This window comes from Pseudophryne corroboree, chromosome 10, assembly GCF_028390025.1.
Source record: "Pseudophryne corroboree isolate aPseCor3 chromosome 10, aPseCor3.hap2, whole genome shotgun sequence".
NCBI classification, from domain to species: domain Eukaryota; kingdom Metazoa; phylum Chordata; class Amphibia; order Anura; family Myobatrachidae; genus Pseudophryne; species Pseudophryne corroboree.
Window position 1 is genome coordinate 175441129 of NC_086453.1, and position 22133 is coordinate 175463261.

General features: G+C 44.9%; 1 protein-coding gene across 6 annotated transcripts in view; it reads left to right on the plus strand.

Moving 5' to 3' along the window:
- Positions 1-22133, plus strand: part of CCDC30 (coiled-coil domain containing 30) — a 687183-nt gene that overhangs the window by 633341 nt on the left and 31709 nt on the right. The gene's annotated exons all lie outside the window — the stretch shown is intronic.

The window sequence follows — 22133 nt, forward strand, 5'->3', positions numbered from 1 at the left end:
ACTTCTGCTAAGATACATTCCCAGAGGGAGGCGGCTTAGCGTTTGCATTGCTGCTAAAAGCATCTAGCGAGCGATCAATTCGGAATGAGGGCCCTTGTCAGCTAGAAGAGCATCTGATTTGGGAGCGCTATCCTGTCACTCTCCATTCCGTATCTTTCATCCAGATAGAGCAGTCCTTGAGGACAAAACGCGGTTACCTCACAAAAATGGTTTCCAACTTCCATTTGAATGAAGATATAGTGGTACCGGCTTTCCGGTCTCCAAACCTCTCGGTAGGGGAGGCCTCCTTGGATGTAGTCCTGCCTCTCAAACTCTATGTGGACCATACTAGTGACATTAGTAGAACAGATTCCCTTTTCCTCCTCTATGGATTCCTTCTGCGGGGCTGGCCAGCTACCAAGCAGACTCTGGCCAGATGGCTTCACATGACTATCTCACAGGCTTATGCACAGGCTGACCTACCTGTACCGGATAGAGTCTTTGCTTACTCTACTCGCTCGGTGGGACCTTCACGGGCAGCATGTCCTGGCGCGTCTGCTGAACAGCTGTACAATGCAGCCACGTGGTCCTCTATCCACCATTTCTTAGGTTCTATGCATTTGATACGCTTGCCTCTCTAGAGTCCCTCCGTAATTCAACTGCTTTGGGACATCCCAGCGTATTCCCTGTGGATGGCTATGAAACCTGAAGAAGAAAATAAGAGTTATGGTAAAAACTTACCTTTGTTAACGCTTCTTCTTTGAGGTTCATAGTATCCACAGGGCACCCACCCTGATGCACTTAGCTTAAAAAAACACTCTGGTTATGTTATCTAAACTATAGAACCTGCGTTGTAGGAACAATATGTGCTTTTCACTGTTGGAAAGTGTTTGAAATTATCATTGATTATTTGGTGAACCATTAAGTGCACAAAAGGATTATTTTGTTCTGATTTGTTTTGAATATGAAAACAACTGCCGAATTAGTAATCATTAATACATTTTGATCAGATATACGGACTATGCAGGATTACTGATCCTGGGATGATTATATCTGGTTGAATCCAAATATACTTTATTACAGTTTATAACTTTCCTATACATACCAGATTACAAAACTGACACCAGATGCCTCAATACCAATCGTCAAATTCTGGTTAATTCTGACATCTAGATTTTTATATAAATAAAAGATTCAGATACCCCAACAAATCATCTTGCTCACCTTCATCCTATGATCCTATATCTGGCCAAAACCACATAAATCAATGCACAACCATCTGTCCACATTTATTTTATTTTTTAAAATGTCATTACAAAAATTATCTTAGGACTAGTAAGTAGTGGACAGTGGTAATATATTCATTTGAATGGAACCAATAACAGTTATGTTTTAGCAATATCTTTAGATTTTTATTGAGATTTACAATATTAACAACTGTCCCATGCAAGAGACTTTTTTTTTGGGGGGGGGGGGGGTCGTTGATAAATTGGTATCAACCATGGGATAAAGTGTCCTCTATGGAAATTACATTGACACTCCGCACATTAGCATTCGGGAGTTGTGTGAGGGGGACTCCAACATGTCAATTACCTTCTGAGAAATGATAGTATTATAATGATAGCAGCATGATAGTATTAAAGTTACACAACAATGCATCATCTGTGTACCTCACCTTGGAGGCATAGAGAACCTGAGAATAAGCAAACAAAATCTGGAAGATCTTGAAACCTGTGCGTCCAAAGCTAAAATGGCTCCACATCTCTTCCCTGCCTAGACATGCCAAATACCTGCCTCCTACATCATCTTGGCAATAAAGTGCATGCTTAGAAAAGAGTAACCGCCTTGGAGACTTGAAAAAGGGATAGTTAGCCTACTTCTGCTGCACTGTCAAAAACTGATCTCTACTATGTATTGAAAAAATATCACATTAAACCGTAATAGCATACGGACATAAAATAACTGACAAAACCCAACTTATTCCGCCATGTATTGCTTCATAGATCTAAGGTATTCCCATACTTACTCCCAGAAAAAAATATTATAACTGCAACAAGAAAGAGGCAAAAAATAAATCTTTACTTATCCAGCACACTCACGCAGAGGATGATAGAAGTATGCAATGGGCAAGAGAGACAGTACACAGTAAGAGGAGAGGGGAATAAAAGGGCAGATATATGAAGCTTAGAGAATTATCAAGCTATGATTTCACTCAAATTGCTTTTTGTTAAACTAGCAATTAATATAGGGTTTCCAACCGTCTTGAATTCTTCACTATAAAAAGTAGAAGTCAACAAGTGTCTTTATATTATTATATAACCTTGATCTCAAAATCTTTTGTGATATTTGCCACCAGGAGATACTGTCATTTTCTTTGTTTGGTTGATACCTATGGTATTGCATTATTTCAGCTATTTCATCATAATCAAAAAGGTCTATGATCTCTGGACTCATGTAGGCTAAATTTCAGAGCTTTAATGATTTGACAGACTAGTCTGACCATTCATGTATACATTGCAGCATACTATAGCTTATAGGTCTAAACCCACATTCTGGCTGTTTATCTGAAGTATAACTATAATGTTATAATAATGTTTAAGGAATGCAGCATGAATATGCCAGTGTGGGTTTTGTTGCTATTGGTTTGTCAGTTCAAAAGCTTTGAAGTTAACCCTTCTCTTCCTCTTTTACTTCCTCTTTAGCAAAAGCTAAATATAGTTGTCAGTGATAGCACTAGTGGTTTTAATTAGAGCAGCGGCTGCACAAGGTTGCCCCAGCTGGTTCTAATTAGCTGTCACACTTGCTAGCTTCTTTCCTATATGCAGCTTCACACCTCTAGCATATTCTTTATTCAGGGGGCTTGTCCTGTTGGGGCATACTGATTGGCTTTTGTGTGTGATAAAAAGCAGGCAGGTTACAGCTTCATGCCCTGGTGGTTAGCTTCTTGATCCTGGTGCCTTGGTAAAAACTCTGTGCTTCCTCAGTCCTGGATTCACTTTGCTCATTGTGCCTGGTCTACAGTCTCCTGCCTTTTGCACCTCCAGTTCTGCTTGAGAATTCCTTCAGTGTTTTACCCAGGTCCTGACAAAAGTACATCTGCTATAGCAAGTTTATCTGCACTTAAATCACAGCTCCAGCCCTACTTCATTTATAACTGCCAGTGTGCTTCAGCTACTCCAGCCTATTCCCTACAGGTCACCCAGTTACTTTTGTAAGCTCCTACTACCCTGAGTGAAGTCCTGGTGGCATCCTAGTACAGGGTAGAGTATCTCTCTCTCTATGGAAAAGAGTGACTGTTACCAGGGCCGGTGCAAGGTTTCTCGGCACCCTAGGCAAATCGTCAGCACACTCCCCCCCTTCAATAGCCAGCCCCTCAGGTGAAAATGTGTCTAATAAGTTCCACAGCAACCTGCTGGATAAATGTAAGTGTGTGCCGTGCCAAAGAATATTTTCTTCACATAGAATTTGACGGCAGATAAGAGCATTATGGCCTATCCAGTCTGCTCCTATGGTTAGAGACTAGAGTATTCAGGATAGGTTCGGGGTTAGGGTTAGTTACTGGATTGGGTTAGGATATTAAGGTGAGGGTATTAGGGTTATTTTAGCTGTTTTAGCTAGGGTATTAGGGTTGGTATGGGGGATGGGTTTAGGGTATTAGGAATAGGATATTATTGTTGGTTTATCAGTTTAGGTTTAGGTACTAGGGTTAGGGGTTATGATTAGGGAGACATTGATAGATACTGTATACTCCTGTTCTAATCGGCGCCACTCCACGCAATTAAAAAAAAGTATGCACATACACAGAAATAGTTTACAATGTTTTCAGATGCTTTAATATTGCATCTTTAATATTGCATCTATTCCCCCAAGATGCATCTGAAATGTTGAAAAGCTATCTCTGCGTATGTGTAGAATGTGTGGAATTGACAATTCCAGGGAGGAGATTGTCTATTGTTACTTGTGCGAGTGTGTGTGTGATTTAGACCCATCCTACACCAGTTCCCCTAAGCCCCAGATGGCACGGACTATATAGCATAATATATATATATATATATATATATATATATATATATTCACACATTACTGTTTAGGCATGTCAGTCACATGAAGGACGATCAGCGCTGAGGCACTGACCGTGTTTGTCCTTCTGGCTGTGGGTCTGTTTGAGAGAGGACAGCAGATGTTACCCTTGCAGATGCACTCCTGCATGGGTAGTGGCGGCCGGACTTGGACGCCCCATCGTAGCTGCTGATCACTGCAAGCTGGGAGAGGGGGCAGATCAGCTTGTGGTTGGGAAAGCCCTTGCCGCCCAGCTGAAGGTACCACCCTGGCAGGGGCAAATGCAGGATTTCCTGGGGGGGGGGGGGGGGGGGTGTATATGAATATATATATACCTCAGCTCGGAGTCTTGTAGATCTGTGAAAGAAATCAGCATTTCATTATCAATGATTCAGGGACTGTATCACCATCTTCAGGATACACTGCAAATGTTAATAATTAAACACTGATTACTGCACTGACTTACAAGACTCCGATTAAATATATATATAGTGGTGCAGTCAGGCGGCATATATATATTCCAAGGAAGGCAGCGGCACTGCTGGATTTGTTGTGCTGAAAAATTGTATTAAAAGCTACACAAATATGGTTATGCTTGTGTAACGTTTAATACAAGTTTTTCCTCACAACAAATTCTGAAGTGCCGCTGCCTTCCTTGCAATATATATATATTTACAACTTTGTGGATGGCACCTGGTAACATAATTTATTTGGGAGTGCCAAACATTACATACTTGATATATAAATATATATAGATATATACACACGCAGTATATCCTTGCAAAATAGCGGCACTCCAACCATATAATAAGGCTTTCTGGTAATCCGCTTATAGTCAATGCTTCAAGGACATGATGAAAATGGCAATACATTAGTGCATTGAAACGTTGACTACAAGCTGACCACCAGAAAGCCTTATTACAGTGTGTGCTTGGAGGGGTGGTCTTCAGTATGCCGACTGACGGGATCCCGGCGCACAGTATACCGGCGCTGGAATCCCGACAGCCGGCATACCAACACTTATTCTCCCTTGTGGGGGTCCACGACCCCCCTGGAGGGAGAATAAAATAGTGTGGCGTGCGTAGCGCGCCACCGTGCCCATAGCGTGGTGAGCGCAGCGAGCCCACAAGGGGCTCATTTGTGCTCGCCACACTGTCGGTAAGCCGGCGGTCGGGCTCCCGGCGCCGGTATGCTGGTCGCCGGGAGCCCGACCGCCGGCATACCATACTGAACCCGCTTGGAGTGCTACTATTGGGAAAGTTACCGTGTTATGAGCAGGGGGATGGGGGGGGGGGGGGGAGATAGAATACACAGACTGCACACACTACACAACACACACATATACTATACATACAAACACACATATATATAGTGCACACATACCTGGGGATACAGAGGGGAGACACTGGCAGCTAATTGTGACTTGTGTCGATATAAGAGAGCTGCTGCTGTTGCTGTGTATGCGCAGCAGCTACCTCTCTCTCCCGGCTGGCTTGACTGCCAAGAGTTCCTGCTGCTGTCGCGATCGCGTCTTTTCCCCATTCATCAGATCCGGGGAAGGAAGCGGTGGAACGAGCGCCAAGGCAGGAGTGGGAGGCGGTGCAGGACTCAGACATGCGGCTCCACTACAGCCCCCACACGGCAGATCCGACCCAGGGTGAGCATGGAGCAGGTGTCTTACATTCCTCCCGGCCAGCGCAACACACATCCTCCTGGCTGTCATTTACTTCATCCCTCTCAGCGTTGCCGCTCCTCAAGTGACGCCGCCCATAGGCAGCTGCCTAGTGGTAGCGCCGGCCCTGACTGTTACAGGCGAAGACCTCTGTTGCATGGTTCTAAGATCCTAACACAGTTTCGCTGGTGTACTACAGGTTGAGTATCCCTTATCCAAAATGCTTGGGACCAGAAGTATTTTGGGTATCGGCTTTTTCCGTATTTTGGAATAATTGCATACCATAATGAGATATCCTGGCTATGGGACCCAAGTCTAAGCACAGAATGCATTTATGTTACATATACTCCATATACACACAGCCTGAAGGTTATTTTAGCTAATAATTTTAATAACTTTGTGCATTAAACAAAGTGTGTGTACATTCGCACAATTCATTTATGTTTCATATACACCTTATACATACAGCCTGAAGGTCATTTAATACAATATTTCTCTGACGTCCTAGTGGATGCTGGGTACTCCGTAAGGACCATGGGGTATAGACGGGCTCCGCAGGAGACTGGGCACTCTTAAAAGAAAGATTAGGTACTATATCTGGTGTGCACTGGCTCCTCCCTCTATGCCCCTCCTCCAGACCTCAGTTTGTATCTGTGCCCGGCCAGAGCTGGATGCACCCTAGGGGCTCTCCTGAGCTTCCTAGAAAAGAAAGTATTTGTTAGGTTTTTTATTTTCAGTGAGATCTGCTGGCAACAGACTCACTGCTACGTGGGACTGAGGGGAGAGAAGCGAACCTACCTGCTTGCAGCTAGCTTGGGCTTCTAAGGCTACTGGACACCATTAGCTCCAGAGGGATCGAACACAGGCTCGGTCGTCCGGTCCCGGAGCCGCGCCGCCGTCCCCCTTGCAGAGACAGAAGTACGAAGAGAAGTTGAAAATCGGCGGCTGAAGACTCCGGTCTTCATTAAGGTAGCGCACAGCACTGCAGCTGTGCGCCATTGCTCCCTTAGCACACTACACACTCCGGTCACTGATGGGTGCAGGGCGCTGGGGGGGGGGGGGCGCCCTGGGCAGCAATTAGATTACCTTACTTGGCGAAAAGCACATAATACAGTCTGATAAACTGTATATGTGCATTAACCCCCGCCATTAAAGTACATAAAAGGACAGAAGCCCGCCGCTGAGGGGGCCGGGCCTTCTTCCTCAGCACACCGGCGCCATTTTCTCTTCACAGCTCAGCTGGAAGGAAGCTCCCCAGGCTCTCCCCTGCAGTATCCTGGTACACAAAGGGTAAAAAAGAGAGGGGGGGCACATAAATTTAGGCGCAAACATTGTGTATATAAGCTGCTATAGGGGAAAAATCACTCAGTATAGTGTACATCCCTGTATTATATAGTGCTGTGGTGTGTGCTGGCATACTCTCTCTCTGTCTCTCCAAAGGGCCTGGTGGGGGAACTGTCTTCAAATAGAGCATCCCCTGTGTGTGTGTGGTGTCGGTACGCGTGTGTCGACATGTCTGAGATAAAAGGCTCCTCTCTAAGGAGGTGATAGAGCGGATAAGTGTGTGGGAGGGTGTCTCCGTCAACAACACCGACACCTGTTTGGATATGTGTAAGTGCTGAGGTAAAATTATTGCACAAAAGGTTAGGGAAGAGAAAGGAAATCTACCCTGGTCTGTCCCTATGTCATAGAGTCCTTCAGAGTCTCTCTATGCTCACTATCCAAAATAACAAAGTATCGACACAGAGTTTAACTCCACTGTCGACTACGATAATGCAAAGTTACAGCCAAGAGGGCTAAAAGTTATTCAATATATGATTATTGGAATAAAAGATGATTTGCATATCACTGATGACTCATCTGTCCCTGACACGAGAGTACACATGTTAAGGGGAAGAATGCTGAGGTAAATTTCCCTCCTCTCATGAGGAAAAAGAGCAGGAATCTCCAGACAAGAGACGGCAGCTTCCCACAAGAGAATTCTCAGGCTGTATCCTTTCCACACTAGGGCCAGGATGTGTTGAGAATCTTCCCCTTGGGTGTCCTGTTTGCACTAGCTATTCTCAGGGATCCTGCAGATAGTGTGCACATTCTAGTATACTACCCAGACCGGCGATTGTGTCGGCATGGGTTTATAGCGTTGTGGCAGCGTGGACAGGTACATTATCAGCAGAGATTGAGACCCTAGTATGCATATAAATATTTTAAGATGCTGTCTTAAGTGATAGATATATAATTATAAAGCATGCCCAAAGGGACATGAGTATACTGGGTCCTAGAGACAAAAGCTATGTCGATTTCTGCTTGACGTGTCCTGTAGAATATACATTGGACAGATGATGCCGACTTACGAGGCATATGGAAGGCTGAGGATTGTGTGGAGAAAGGTTCTCGGGCCTGGTCTCCACAGCTATAGCTGTAATTCTGATATTTTGCCTTATATTCCTGCACAGCCTAGGAAAGCACAACATTATTAAATGCAGCTTTTCTAATAAAGAAACAAGAAAGTCTGAGGTGCGTCCTTTCTTGTCAGAGCCGGGGGCAGAGGAAAGAAGCTGTACAACACAGCTAGTCCCCAGCAACAGAAGTCCTCCCCGGCCTCTACAAAAATCCACCGCATGTCGCTGGGGCTCCACAGGCGGAGCTAGGCCCGGTGGGGACACGCCTTCGTAAGTTCAGCCACAAGTGGGTTCACTTCCTGTTAGATCCCTGGGCAATAGAAATTGTATCGCAGGGATACAGGCTGGACTGTGAGAAGATGCTCCCTCACCGAGGACCCGGCGGGCTTCCCCCCAAGAGAGGGAGCCAGTGTTGACTGCAATTCGTAAATTGTATCTTCAACAGGTGGTGGTTAAGGGTCCCCTCCTTCAACAAGAGGGTGTTATTATTCGACCATGTTATAATCCCGAAACCAGACGGTTCGGTTAGACCCATATAAAATTAAAATCCCTCAACATATACCTGAAAAGGTTCAGGTTCAAGATGGAATCGCTAAGAGCGGTCATTGCAAGCCTGAAATGAATCGGGACATAAGGGATGCATACCTTCATGTCCCCATTTATCCACCTCATCAGGCGTACCTCAGAATTGCGGTACGGGATTGTCCTTACCAATTTCACCAAGGTAATGGCAGATATGATGGTGCTCCTGCGGAAGCAAGGTGTCACTATTATCACATACTTGGATGATCTCCTCATAAAAGCGAGATCAAGAGAGCAGTTGCTGGACAGCGTATCACCTTCTCTGGAAGTGAAACGGCAACACGACTGGATTCTATATATTCCGAAGTCGCAGTTGGTTCCTACAGCTCATCTGCCTCGCCTAGGCATGATCCTAGACACAGACCAGAAGAGGGTTTATCTCCCGATAGAGAGAGCTCAGGAGCTCATGACACTGGTCAGGAATCTATTGAAAACCAAAACAGGTGTCAGTGCATCACTGCACTCGAGTCCTGGGAAGGATGATGGCATCATACGAGGCCATCCCCTTCGGCTGGTTCCATGCAAGGACAATGGAACTTACTGGACAAGTGGTCCGGATCACATCTTCAGATGCATCGGTTAATCACCCTATCCCCCAGGGCCAGGGTGTCTCTCCTGTGGTGGCTGCGGAGTGCTCACCTTCTCGAGGGCCGCAGATTCGGCATTCAGGACTGGGTCCTGGTGACCACGGATGCAAGCCTCCGAGGGTGGGGGGCAGTTACACAGGGAAGAAAATTCCAAGGTTTGTGGTCAAGCCAACAGACTTGCCTTCACATCAATAGCCTGGAACTAAGGGCCATATACAACGCCCTAAGTCAAGCGGAGTTCCTGCTTCGCGACCAACCGGTTCTGATCCAGTCAGACCGCAGGGGCTCATGTAAACCGCCAGGGCGGCACAAGGAGCAGGGTGGCGAGGGTAGAAGCCACCAGAATTCTTCGCTGCGGGGAGAATCAAGTAAGCGCACTGTCAGCAGTGTTCATTCCGGGAGTGGACACGATCTCCACCCGGGAAAGTGGTGACTTCATCAGGAAGTCTTCACGCAGTTTTGCAAATTGATGGAAACTTCCTCAGGTGGACTACATGGCGTCCCACCTCAATAAAAAGATAAAAAAGGTTTTACGCTGGGTCAAGGGACTCTCAGGCGATAGCTGTGGTCGCACTAGTAACACCGTGGGTGTTCCAGTCGGTCTATATATTCCCTCCTCTTCCTCTCAGACCCAAGGGCTGAGAATTGTAATAAACGGAGGAGTGTGAACAATATTCTTTGCTCCGGATTGGCCAAGAAGGACTCGGTACCCGGAATTGCAAGAAATGCTCTCAGAGGACCCATGGCCTCTGCCTCTCAGTCAGGACATGTTGCAACAGGGACCCTGTCTGATCCAAGACTTACCGCGGCTGCGTTGGACGGCATGGCGGTTGAACGCCGGAGCCTAGTGGAAAAGGGCATTCCGGATGCAGTTATTCCTACGCTGATAAAGGCTAGGAAAGACGTGACAGCAAGACTTTTTCACTGTATATGGCGAAAATAGGTTGCTTGGTGTGTGGCCGGGAAGGCCCTACAGAGGAATTCCAGGGGGGTCGATTCCTGCACTTCCTACAGTCAGGAGTGACTATGGGCCTAAAATTAGGATCCATAAAGGCCAAGATTTCGGCCCTATCCCTTTTTCTCTCAAAAAGAACTGGCTTCACTGCCTGATGTTCGGACGTTGTTACAGGGGTGCTGCATATTCAGCCCCTTTTGTGCCTCCAGTGGCACCTTGGGATCTTAACGTGTGTTGGATTCCTAAAATCCCACTGGTTTGAGCCACTTAAGACCGTGGAGCTAAAATATCTCACGTGGAAAGTGGTCATGCTTTTGGCCTTAGCTTGGACTAGGCGTGTGTCAGAATTGGCGGCTTTGTCATGTAAAAGCCCATATCTGATCTTCCATATGGAAAGGGCAGAATGGAGGACTCGTCCCCAATTTCTCCCTAAGGTGGTATCATCGTTTCATTTGAACCAACCTATTGTGGTGCCTGCGGCTACTAGGGACTTGGAGGATTCCAAGTTGCTGGACGTAGTCCGGGCCCTGAAACTTTAAGTTTCCAGGACGGCTAGAGTCAGAAAAACTGACTCGCTATTTATCCTGCATGCACCCAACAAGCTGGGTGCTCCTGCTTCAAAGCAGACTATTGCTCGCTGGATCTGTAGCACGATTCAGCTTGCACATTCTGCGGCTGGACTGCCGCATCCTAAATCAGTAAAAGCCCATTCCACGAGGAAGGTGGGCTCTTCTTGGGCGGCTGCCCGAGGGGTCTCGGCTTTACAACTTTGCCGAGCTGCTACTTGGTCGGGTTCAAACACTTTGCAAAATTCTACAAGTTTGATACCCTGGCTGAGGAGGACCTTGAGTTTGCTCATTCGGTGCTGCAGAGTCATCCGCACTCTCCCGCCCGTTTGGGAGCTTTGGTATAATCCCCATGGTCCTTACGGAGTACCCAGCATCCACTAGGACGTCCGAGAAAATAAGAATTTACTCACCGGTAATTCTATTTCTCGTAGTCCGTAGTGGATGCTGGGAGCCCGTCCCAAGTGCGGACTCTCTGCAATACATGTATATAGTTATTGCTTAACTAAAGGGTTATTGTAGCAGGGGATTTTAATCAGGCTAGATTGAAGGTAGTTTTACCAAAATTTTATCAATATGTTAAAGTCCCTACTAGAGGGGGAAATGTGTTGGACCATGTTTACTGTAATATTAAGGATGCTTATGCGACTTTTAGATATCCCAATATTGGTCATTCTGATCACATGTCCCTATTTTTGGTTCCAGCATACAAAACCGTAGTCCAACGGTTTAGGCCGACCAGTACTAATATTACAGTTTGGCCTGAGGGGGCAATGCAGAAACTTCAGGATGCTTTGGAATTTACTGATTGGGGGTTGTTCATTGAAGAATCACTGGGGGATGATAATAATGTGAATGTGGACTCCCTTACCTCCATGGTCCTTGGTTATGTGTGTTGTTGCATACATAGTGTAACAATTAAAAAGTGTGTTCGAACTTACGCAAATGATAAACCATGGATAAATGGCACGGTTCGAACCTTATTAAGTGAGAGAGACAAAGCTTTTAGATCTGGTGACCAAAATGTTTTTAGGGCTGCCCGTCAAAAATTAAAAAAGGGTATAATAGAGGCAAAAAGGGCCTTTTCTGTTAAACTTGAAAGCAAGTTTAAAAATGATAAAGATGCAAAAAGTCTGTGGAAAGGTATTCAAGATATCTCTGACTACAAAGTTAATAAGAACCCCTCTCATAAAGAGGTTGACAGTTCCCTAGGGGAGACATTAAACATATTTTATTCCCGGTTTGATAACATGGCTGTTTCCCCTGTTGACTGGGATGGGAATCTGGAGAACGCGGAGCCCCTGGTACTGGATGAATTGTCTGTTAGACGGTGCTTTGCCAGTTCTAAATCAGGTAAGGCCCCCGGCCCAGATGGGATTCCGGGAAATGTTATTAAGACATGTGCTGAGCAGTTGGCTGGGATTTTTACTATAATTTTTAACCTTTCTCTTGCCACTTGTCATGTGCCTAAGTGTTTCAAGTCATCTATTATTGTCCCGGTCCCCAAAAATGGTAAGGCCAGTGAGCCAAACGATTACCGACCAATTGCTCTGACATCTCTTATAATGAAGGCCTTTGAAAGATTGGTTATGGGACACATAAAAAAAAGTATCCCAGCCAATCTGGATCCTTTTCAATTTGCATATAAAGCAAATAGGTCGGCAGATGACGCTGCTATCACCTTGATTAATCGTGTGGCTACCCATCTAGAATCCACATGTTCCTCTGCGAGAATTCTGTTTGTGGATTACAGTTCAGCATTTAATACAGTAATCCCAACATCATTAGTGTCTAAATTATCTCAGTTGGGATTGAACAACTTTGTATGTAGATGGATCTTGGATTTCTTGACCAACAGGCCCCAATCTGTTAGACTGCACAATTCCCTATCAAGCGAACTTGTAATCAGTACAGGGGTGCCTCAGGGTTGTGTACTGAGTCCCCTGTTGTACTCTCTGTTTACCTATGATTGCCTCTCAAATTCGGAGTCAGTTCACATTATTAAATTTGCCGATGATATCGCAGTCGTAGGTTTAATAAGTAAGGACGATGAGTCAGAATATAGATCTGAGGTCGCTAGGTTAGAAGCTTGGAGTCAAACTAATCATTTAATTCTAAACGTTAAAAAAAACGAAAGAAATGATTGTAGATTTTAGGAAAACTCACAAGCAGCCCTCTTGTCCTATAGTTGTAAATAATCAGGTTGTGGAGACAGTTGAGTCCTTTAAATTCCTGGGCATAACATCTCCAATGACCTGTCTTGGGGTACCCATACACGATGTGTTGTTAAAAAATCCCAACAACGCTTGTTCTTATTGAGGAAAATGCGTATGGCGGGAATACGTAAGGAGATTTTAGTAAACTTTTATTCAGCAATTTTAGAGAGTGTCCTCACATACGGGATTATGGTATGGTTTGGGAACTGTACTGCCGTAGAACGTAAGTCCCTTCAGAGAGTGGTTAAAACTGCAAGTAGAGTAATTGGAGTCAGCCTGCCCTGTATTCAGGATATATATGAAAAAAGGCTCCTCACTAAGGTGAGAAGTATTTTGGGAGATCTATCTCATCCAAATGGGGGGATGTTTTCTGTGTTGCCATCTAATAGGCGTTACCGTTCTATTCTTTGTCGGACTAACCGGTTAAGGGGTAGTTTTTTCCCAAAAGCAATAAACATGTTAAACCAGATAGGACCGAGATAAATTGACAATTGGGAATGTCTTGGGTTCAGGAGTGCTCTTTTCGTTCTGTTCTTATGGTCTCTGTATATGCTTGCTTTTTAGTTTCGTTGATTGTTCATTGAACTATTGATGACAATAAAGTATTATTATTATTGTATGAGCCATCTGTTGAAAAAGGCTCAGTTATTGTTCATACTGTTGACTGGGTATAGTTATCACGAGTTGTACGGTGTGATTGGTGTGGCTGGTATGAGTCTTACCCTGGATTCCAAATACTTTCCTAGTAATGTCAGCTCTTCCGGGCACAGTTTCCCTAACTGAGGTCTGGAGGAGGGGCATAGAGGGAGGAGCCAGTGCACACCAGATATAGTACCTAATCTTTCTTTTAAGAGTGCCCAGTCCCCTGCGGAGCCTGTCTATACCCCATGGTCCTTACGGAGTACCCAGCATCCACTACGGACTACGAGAAATAGAATTACCGGTGAGTAAATTCTTATTTTTTAATAACTGTGTGTATTAAACGAAGTTTGTGCACACTAAGCCATCAGAAAACAAAGGTTTCACTATCTCCCTCTCACTCAAAAGATTCCATATTTCGGAATATTTGGATATGGGATACTCAACCTGTATAACATTATAACTGACCACTGGCTGAAATTATAATCCGTGTCCAGATGGAACCTGCTCCATAAAATTCTTCTCAAATCCGTGTGCTGACCACCGGGATCCCCAGCAGCGGTAACGCGTACCCATCCCGTCCGGGTAGGCTTTTTTTTATTTTGAGGCATTCGGTCTCCTTTATAATGGCCCAGACTGAGTCGCCTCTGCAGAGTCTCTTATTATATTTCCTGCATTGTCAGCAGTGTTCGTTCCAGGGCTAGAAAACTGGGTGGTTGATTTTTCTGGGCAATTTAGATAGTGGATCTCAAATCTCTGTCTTCTTTTCAGAAGAGGATGCCAATATTAACAGTACAGACTTTGTTTCTGAAAGCTATGCACATACAACATCTGTATATCCCTCCTATAGTTGCTTGAGATTCGAATTTAGTCTTGATATTATTTTAGATATCCTAATCTCATTTATAAAGCTAGAGTTGTTCTTAGAACAAAGGCATTCTTTTAGTCTAAGGGAATTTATAGGTTTCATTTAAATGAGAACATTGTGATCCTGCCAATGTGCCAAGATAAATTTTCTGAGGAAGACTGATCTTTTTTATGTATAATGTTTTTGCATTAAAAGATGCTGCTTTTGAATGGAAAAATCTGCGCAATGCAAATCCTGAGCTTGCTACTACCAGTAAGATCAGCTTTGGAAACTCCCCAGCGTTTCCCCATAGGATGTAAGAGAAAACTTGGTTTTTGTAATTACATGAAGTACATTTTGTACTTACGGCACTTTTTCTTTGAATCCATTAGAGCATTACCGCACACTCATATTTATGCTCCATTTATCCTGTAAACTGTTTTATGTTCTTAGGGATAGATACTTATCCCTGTCCAGTGTGACCTACACAGTGCTGGCCACAGGCAGGATATTCTTCATGTGGACCTTTTGATACAGGATATATTGTACTACAACTACACAAGTATCCATTTTCCCATGTATGCACTGGGCCCTTGTATGGCTCACTGCCCACAGTGTAACCTTCATAGTGCACCCAACATGACTGCCTCATCTTGTATGCTTGTGGATGGGATGAAAAATACATGGACCTGGTGGTTTTGTTTGCACCCTACTCTGATCGTTAAGACGTTACAATCTGCCCATTTTGTGTCATCTCTTCTAGGAGGAGACTATTCCAATTAGGGTAATCCTACTCAGTGCGCCCAAGATAGTTGCCTCACCTGGTACCTTGTTAAGGTGGAATACACAACCCTTGGAAGTTGTAACCCAAAATGCCTACACCAATCCTGCATTATGCTTACTGTGTGCTCAAAGTTTTCTTTTTATGTCGATGTGGCTTGTCAATTGCTGTATTGCTTAAATCTACTGTACTATGTGTATTGTTTTTGATGTCTGTAAAGTGCCTTGAGTCCTGTTTGAGAAAAAGCGCTATATAGTTAAAATTATTATTATCTTCCCTTTCTTTATCTCCCTTACTATCCTTCTTTCCTCTTCTCTTTCTCTCTCCTTTTGTTACTCTCTCCTTTTTGTATCTCTCCTTACCTCTTTTCCTCCCTGTCTCTATCTCTTTTCTCTTTCTTTCATTTTCTCATCTGTCTCCCTCCCTTTTTTGCGGTCTCCCCTTTTTGTATCTCTCGCTTTCTATCTCCTCCTTTTTATCTCTCATTTTTATATACATCTTTTTTTTATCTCTCTCCTCATTCTTTCCACACTCAATTGCTTTCCTTTTTGTATCTCTCTACTTTTTGTATGTCTTTCCTTCGCTACTTCTCTCCTTTTCGTACCTCTCTTCTTGTCTCTCTCTACTTGTTTTTTACCCTCCTTTTCTCTTCATAGTTCACTCTCTATCTATCCTCCCTCTATATGCCTCCTTCTCTCCCCTCCCTCTATTTCTGCTCGTCTCTTTTCTGCTTGTCTCTTTTATCCCTGTCTCTCTGTCTTTCTTCGTGTCTCTTTCCCTTACTTTCACATTGTTTGCTTGCCTCCCTCTCTCTCTCTCTACCTATCTTGTCTCTGTCTCTTCTTGTTTCTCTCTCTCTGGTTTTTTCCTCCTCCTCTCTTTCCTTTATCTCATTCTCTTTCTTTCTCTGTCATTCTCTATCTTCTCTCTTTACTTCTCTCTTCTCTATCATTAGTCTCACTTTATTTCACTTTCTCCGGCAGGGTTCACAGGTTTTCCACAGGATAACAATGGGATATGATGAAGCGACAGTGGATTTGCACCAATCGGTCAAAGCTTTCTGGCCTCCCAGCATGCAATGGGCCTGTCCATATATCCCCGTCTCCTAGCTCAGGCAAATCAGTTTTTTGTTTGGTGCGGCAGTAGCCAGACCATGGTCAGAGGGCCGCTAGTTTTTAGCTTCCCTAAGCTTTCTTATTTTATTTTTATAGTCTTATTATTTTTATGAGCAATCTTTCTAAACAGCGTCTTATACGTACCTTAGAAAGAGTTGCTCCAACAACTCTCCACTGTGTCGCGACAATGCTTACCCATGAGTACAGTGTTGTTTCGGTGGGAGTCTGTGTCGGATATACTAGCAGGTCCAGGAGACGTTACCAGGCTGTGGCCACAGCATGGGGAGAAGGTAAGGCATCGGTTCCGCTTAGAAGGGGAATACTGACACAGCCGCACTGTTTTGGGAGGAGACTACCAAACAGTCACTGACGCAGCTGTCACCTCGGGTGCACCAGCGCTAGGCCTTAGGGATCATAGGCTCTAGGAATAGTATGAGGCCGCGATCCCTAGGGTTGATGTCAGCAGCGGGAAGTCAGACGCTTTCCTGGTTGCCCCTCCCCCTGGTACATGACCAGTTTCCTCCGTGTCTCCCGCCATGAACTGTTTCCCGCTTCCGTCTCAGGCGCTGTACAAGAATGGAACCCAGTTGCAGCATAGGTGGCTGTGTGACTGGTGCATCTGTGTTCACTATAGGTTCATGGAGCGGCAGTGTACACTAGCAGCGTCTGGATACACTCAGCGTTTGCTAATGTATTGATTGGTGCTGGAAGCGAGGTGAGTCTCCCTGTATCCCACTCTACGGAGTACGGCTAATAAAGCACTAAGGGCCTAATTTTGAGTTTATCGCAGCAGCAATTTTGTTTGCAGTTGGGCAAAATCATGTGCACTGCAGGAGGGGCAGATATAACATGTGCAGAGAGAGTTAGATTTGGGTGGGGTGTATTCAAACTGAAATCTAAATTGCAGTGTAAAAATAAAGCAGCCAGTATTTACCCTGCACAGAAACAAAATAACCCACGCAAATCTAACTCTCTCTGCAAATGTTATATCTGCCCCCCCTGCAGTGCACATGGTTTTGCCCAATTGCTAACAAACTTACTGCTGCAGTCAACTCAGAATTACCCCCTAAGTCTCTACCTTTTTGAGTATGAATAGTTAATAAGTGCCTATTGCATATGAGTTTGTATACATTTACTGTTGTTTCTTTCGCAATGCGCCTGAATACAGTTGATCTGTTTAAACATGATTCAGTAATATGTTCTCCTACATACTTCAAATGTAGTTGATGATGTGCTCATATTGATTATTATACTAATGTATAACATGTGACTGACTGCTTGTGTGATTGCTGACTTTACTATATTCTGTCAGTTTTGTTCTATTCCAATCCTCAATGCTGGTGCATGGGTAGGGTCGGATTGTATGTCACTTTAAAAAGCTTAAAGTGATTACAGTCACAAATTGTGTAGTATACTGTGGAAGTGTTGATTATCATGTCTAAGAGCGGCAAAGGTGAAAAAGATACGCTCACAGCAACACCAACACTCATATCATGTTTGTCTTGCAAAGCTGTGTTATCCTCTCAGGATCTGTTTCAGGATGGTTTGTGTGCAAATTGTTTTAGCTTTCACCAGGGGTTCTTGAAAAATACAAGGCAGATTCAGGTGCACCTTGGGCTATGTTTGCACAGACTTTATCCAGTATAGCTGAAAGGATAAGTCCTCCAACTCCTGTACCGGGGATAGGTTACACGATTAACCCTTACATGCAGCTTCCCACCTATGGTGTATCACTTCCAGCAACTGCCTCTCAAAAGAAAAAAGCTGATAAGCCGGTGGTAAGTAAATCTTCATCCTCACAGGCTACACATGGTTCATATGAGGATTCATCGGAGGATGAAAGCTCAATTAATTCTATTTCAGCATACGAAGAGGAGGAGGAAGGTCTCAGCTCAGTGGATATAGCTGTTAATTAAAGCAATGAAAGCCATTCTATCCTTAGAGGATTCAGCGGAGCTTGTGTTTAAAAACCAAGGCACCTGTGTTTAAACATCCCAAAACAGTTAACACTGAGCTTCCAGGGTCAGATCAGCTGACGGAAATCATGGAAGAGGCTTGGGCTACGCCTAATAAGAAGTGTAGAATTCCTAGGAAATGGAATTCCAATTATCCTCTTCCAGCTGGGGATTGTTTAAAAAGGGAGGTGGCTCCTAAAGTAGATACACATTCAATTAGTGTGAAAATCTGCATTACCTTTGCCTTCAACATCATTAAATGATATCATGGATAGGAGAGTGGATGGTTTTCTAAAAACAATTTTTTCCCTGTCTGGGGCAGTCATAAGGCCAGCCATGGCTTCAGCTTGGATGGCAACGGCAGTGGCTGCCTGGGCTGATGCATTGGAGGGGGATTCTAGTAGCAAAAATCCCATATAGCACATATAAAACAGGCTGCAATGTTCTTGAAAGAAGCAGCATCGGATATGGGTACTATTGCCTTCAGGGCATCAGCTTCAACAATAGTTGCTCGTTGAGCAGTTTGGCTACGTACGTGGAAAGCTGATTAAGAATCTAAGAAGGTTTTGGAATCTTTGCCCTTTACTGGAGATATTCTTTTTGGTAAAGAATTGACAAATATTTTGGAGTCAGAAGCAGACTCTAAGAAAGTAAGGTTTCCTTCCACATACAATTTCAAACCTAAAGTTCCGGCTTTTCGGCCTAAAGGAAAAGCTAAAGGTAAAAGTGATAGCAGGCAGTCCCAATACAAGTCTGGTAAGATTAAAAAGCATTGGGCTACCAGAGGACCGGTTGGTAAGACAGATAAGCCGTCAGACTGATGGTGCGGGCCTCCACCTGGGGGATCCCTGGGTGGGGGGCCGACTTCTTCAGTTTGCACAGATCTGGCAGCAGTCTACAAAAGATGCCTGGGTGTAGGAAGCGGTATCTCTGAGTTATGCTTTTGCCTCCAAGAAGCACCCTCCTCAAAGGTTTTTTGTACCAGCCCGTCTCAGATAGATGAAGGCCAGGGCTTTGCAAGATGCAATTCAGAAATTGCTTCAGTCAGGAGCCAGTTCTTCATACACAACGAGGACAGGGGTTTTACTCCAACCTGTTTTTAGTTCAGAAGCCAAATGGGTAATTTCGGCCCATTCTCAATCTCAAAGTGCTGAACAAATACATTTGGGTACCTCTGTTTCACATGGAGGCTTTACGTTCCATCATTTTGGTCATGGAGCCAGCGGATTATATGGTATCCCTGGATAGGGTGTAGTATTGTATGCCAGCGGCCGGGCTCCCGGCGACCAGCATTCGGCGCCGGGAGCCCGACCGCCGGCATACCGACAGCGTGGCGAGAGCAAATGAGCCCCTTGCGGGCTCGCTGCGGGCAGGGGGTCGTGGACCCCCACGAGGGAGAAAAAGTGTTGGTATGCCGGCTGTCGGGATTCCGGCGCCGGTATACTGTGCGCCGGGATCCCGACAGTCGGCATACTGAAGACCACCCCCTGGATATACAGGATGCTTACCTACATGTTCCTATAGCACCGTCCCATCAGTGCTATCTCAGGTTCGCTATCCTCCAACAGCATTTTCAGTTCCAGGCCCTACCATGTGGGTTAGCCACAGCCCCCAGGGTATTTACCAAGATTATGGTGGTAATGGCAGCTTATCTCCGCCAGCAGGGGATAAGAATTTTTCCATACCTTGATGATCTTTTAATCCTGGCTCAGTTACAGGAATTGCTCCTATGTCTTCTGCAACAGACCATAACGTGTCTGCAGAAGCAAGGGTGGCTTCAAAACTGGGCAAAATCATCTCTGGTTCCGTCACAGCCGATGATTCACTTGGGGGCTGTACTGGATTCAAGTGTTCAGAGAGTAATGTTACCTCTGAACAAGATATCCAAGGTTCAGTCAAGGATTCAGGACTTGCTACACATTCAAAAAGTATCCATTCATGCAGCAATTCGTGTGACGGGTTCGATGGTGTCAACATTCGACATAGTGGAGTGTGCACAATTCCACTCGAGGCCTCTGCAGCGTCTGATTCTTGCCAAATGGAATGGGTTGCATCAGACGATAAAAACACAGACTATGGTTCTTACGATAGAAGTAAGAAAGCCATTAGCCTGGTGGCTACAGACATCCCATCAGGACAAGGGGAGACCCTTTGGATATCAGATTGGGAAATTCTGACGACAGATGCCAGTCTCCAGGGCTGGGGAGCAGTGTCAGGAAGGTTATGTTTCCAGGGGCAATGGACCAAGGAAGAAGGTTGCCTGCAAATAAATATATTGGAACTTTGGGCCATATACATGGCACTGATTCAGGCAAAGGACATTCTTTGGGGAAAGCCAGTCCAGATCCGCTCGGACAATGCAACGGCAGTAGCGTACCTCAACCATCAGGGAGGAACTCGCAGCCAAAAAGCGATGAAGGAGGTAAGTCACATACTGAAGTGGGCAGAACTTCATCATCCAGCCTTGTCCGCAGTGTTCGCTCCGGGAGTCCTAAACTGGGAAGCGGACTTTCTTAGTCAAAAACTCCATTCAGGCAAGCGCATGGGCTCTACACCCGGAAGTCTTCCAGACTCTAGTAGAAAAGTGGGGGTTGCCAGAGATAGATCTCATGACGTCCCGGCTGAACAACAAAGTTCTCGCATACGGGTCAAGAACAAAGGATCCCAGAGCGATCTTTGTGGATGCCCTGTCGGTAAGATGAGACTTTCATCTGGTTTATGTGTTTCCTCAAATCACCCTATCACCCAGGGTGGTGTGAAAGATATAGCAATGGAAAGGTGCCGTGATACTAATAACTCCGGCTTGGCCGAGAAGGCATTGGTACACAGATCTGCAGAGAATGTCGATGGATGCCCCACTCTGATGCAGGGTCCTTGTTATCACAGACATCTGGATCGACTGTCTTTGACGACGTGGCTCTTGAAACCTCTATACTGAAGTCGAGTATTCTCACAACAGGTAATTCAAACTATGCTCAGAGCAAGGAAACCTTCCTCAGCTCGCATTTATCACCGAATATGGCAAAGCTATATTCATTGGTGCAGTGAACGGAAAATGGACCCTAAGTCTGTCAGAGTTTCCAGGGTCTTAGCATTCCTTCAGGCAGGAATGGATAAAGGTTTGAAGGTTGCTTCCTTGAGAGTGCAGGTGTCTGCATTGACTGTATGGTTCCAAAAGAAAATTGCCAACTTACAAGAAGTGCGTACTTTTTTCCAGGGAATGCTGCGCATTCAACCTCCTTTTGTTCCTCCTACAGTGCCTTGGGACTTAAGTCTAGTCCTGAAAGCCCTTCAAGTTGCCCCATTTGAACAACTTAATAAAGTGGATCTTAAATGGTTGACAGCTAAAGTTCTCTTTCTGCTGGCTATGGCGTAAGCTAGAAGAGTATCAGATTTAGGGGCATTATCATGTCATTCCCCATTTCTGATTTTTTTTTTATCCAGATAAAGCAGTTCTCAGAACTAGATCTGGGTATCTTCCGAAGGTGGTGTCTAAATTCCACCTTAATGAAATTGTAGTCCCGGCTTTCCAGGCACCGGGCCTTTCTGCAGGAGATGCATGGCTGGACGTGGTCCGCGCATTAAGGATCTATGTGTATCGTACCAGTGCCATCAGAAAGACAGATTCTCTCTTCATTCTCTACGGATTTCACAAGAGAGGATGGCCTGCTGATAAGCAGACACTGGCAGAATGGCTTTGGATGACGATTTTAGAAGCATATTCTTGCTAATCTCTCTGCTCACTCTAATCGTAAGGTAGGCCCATCATGGGCAGCACAAC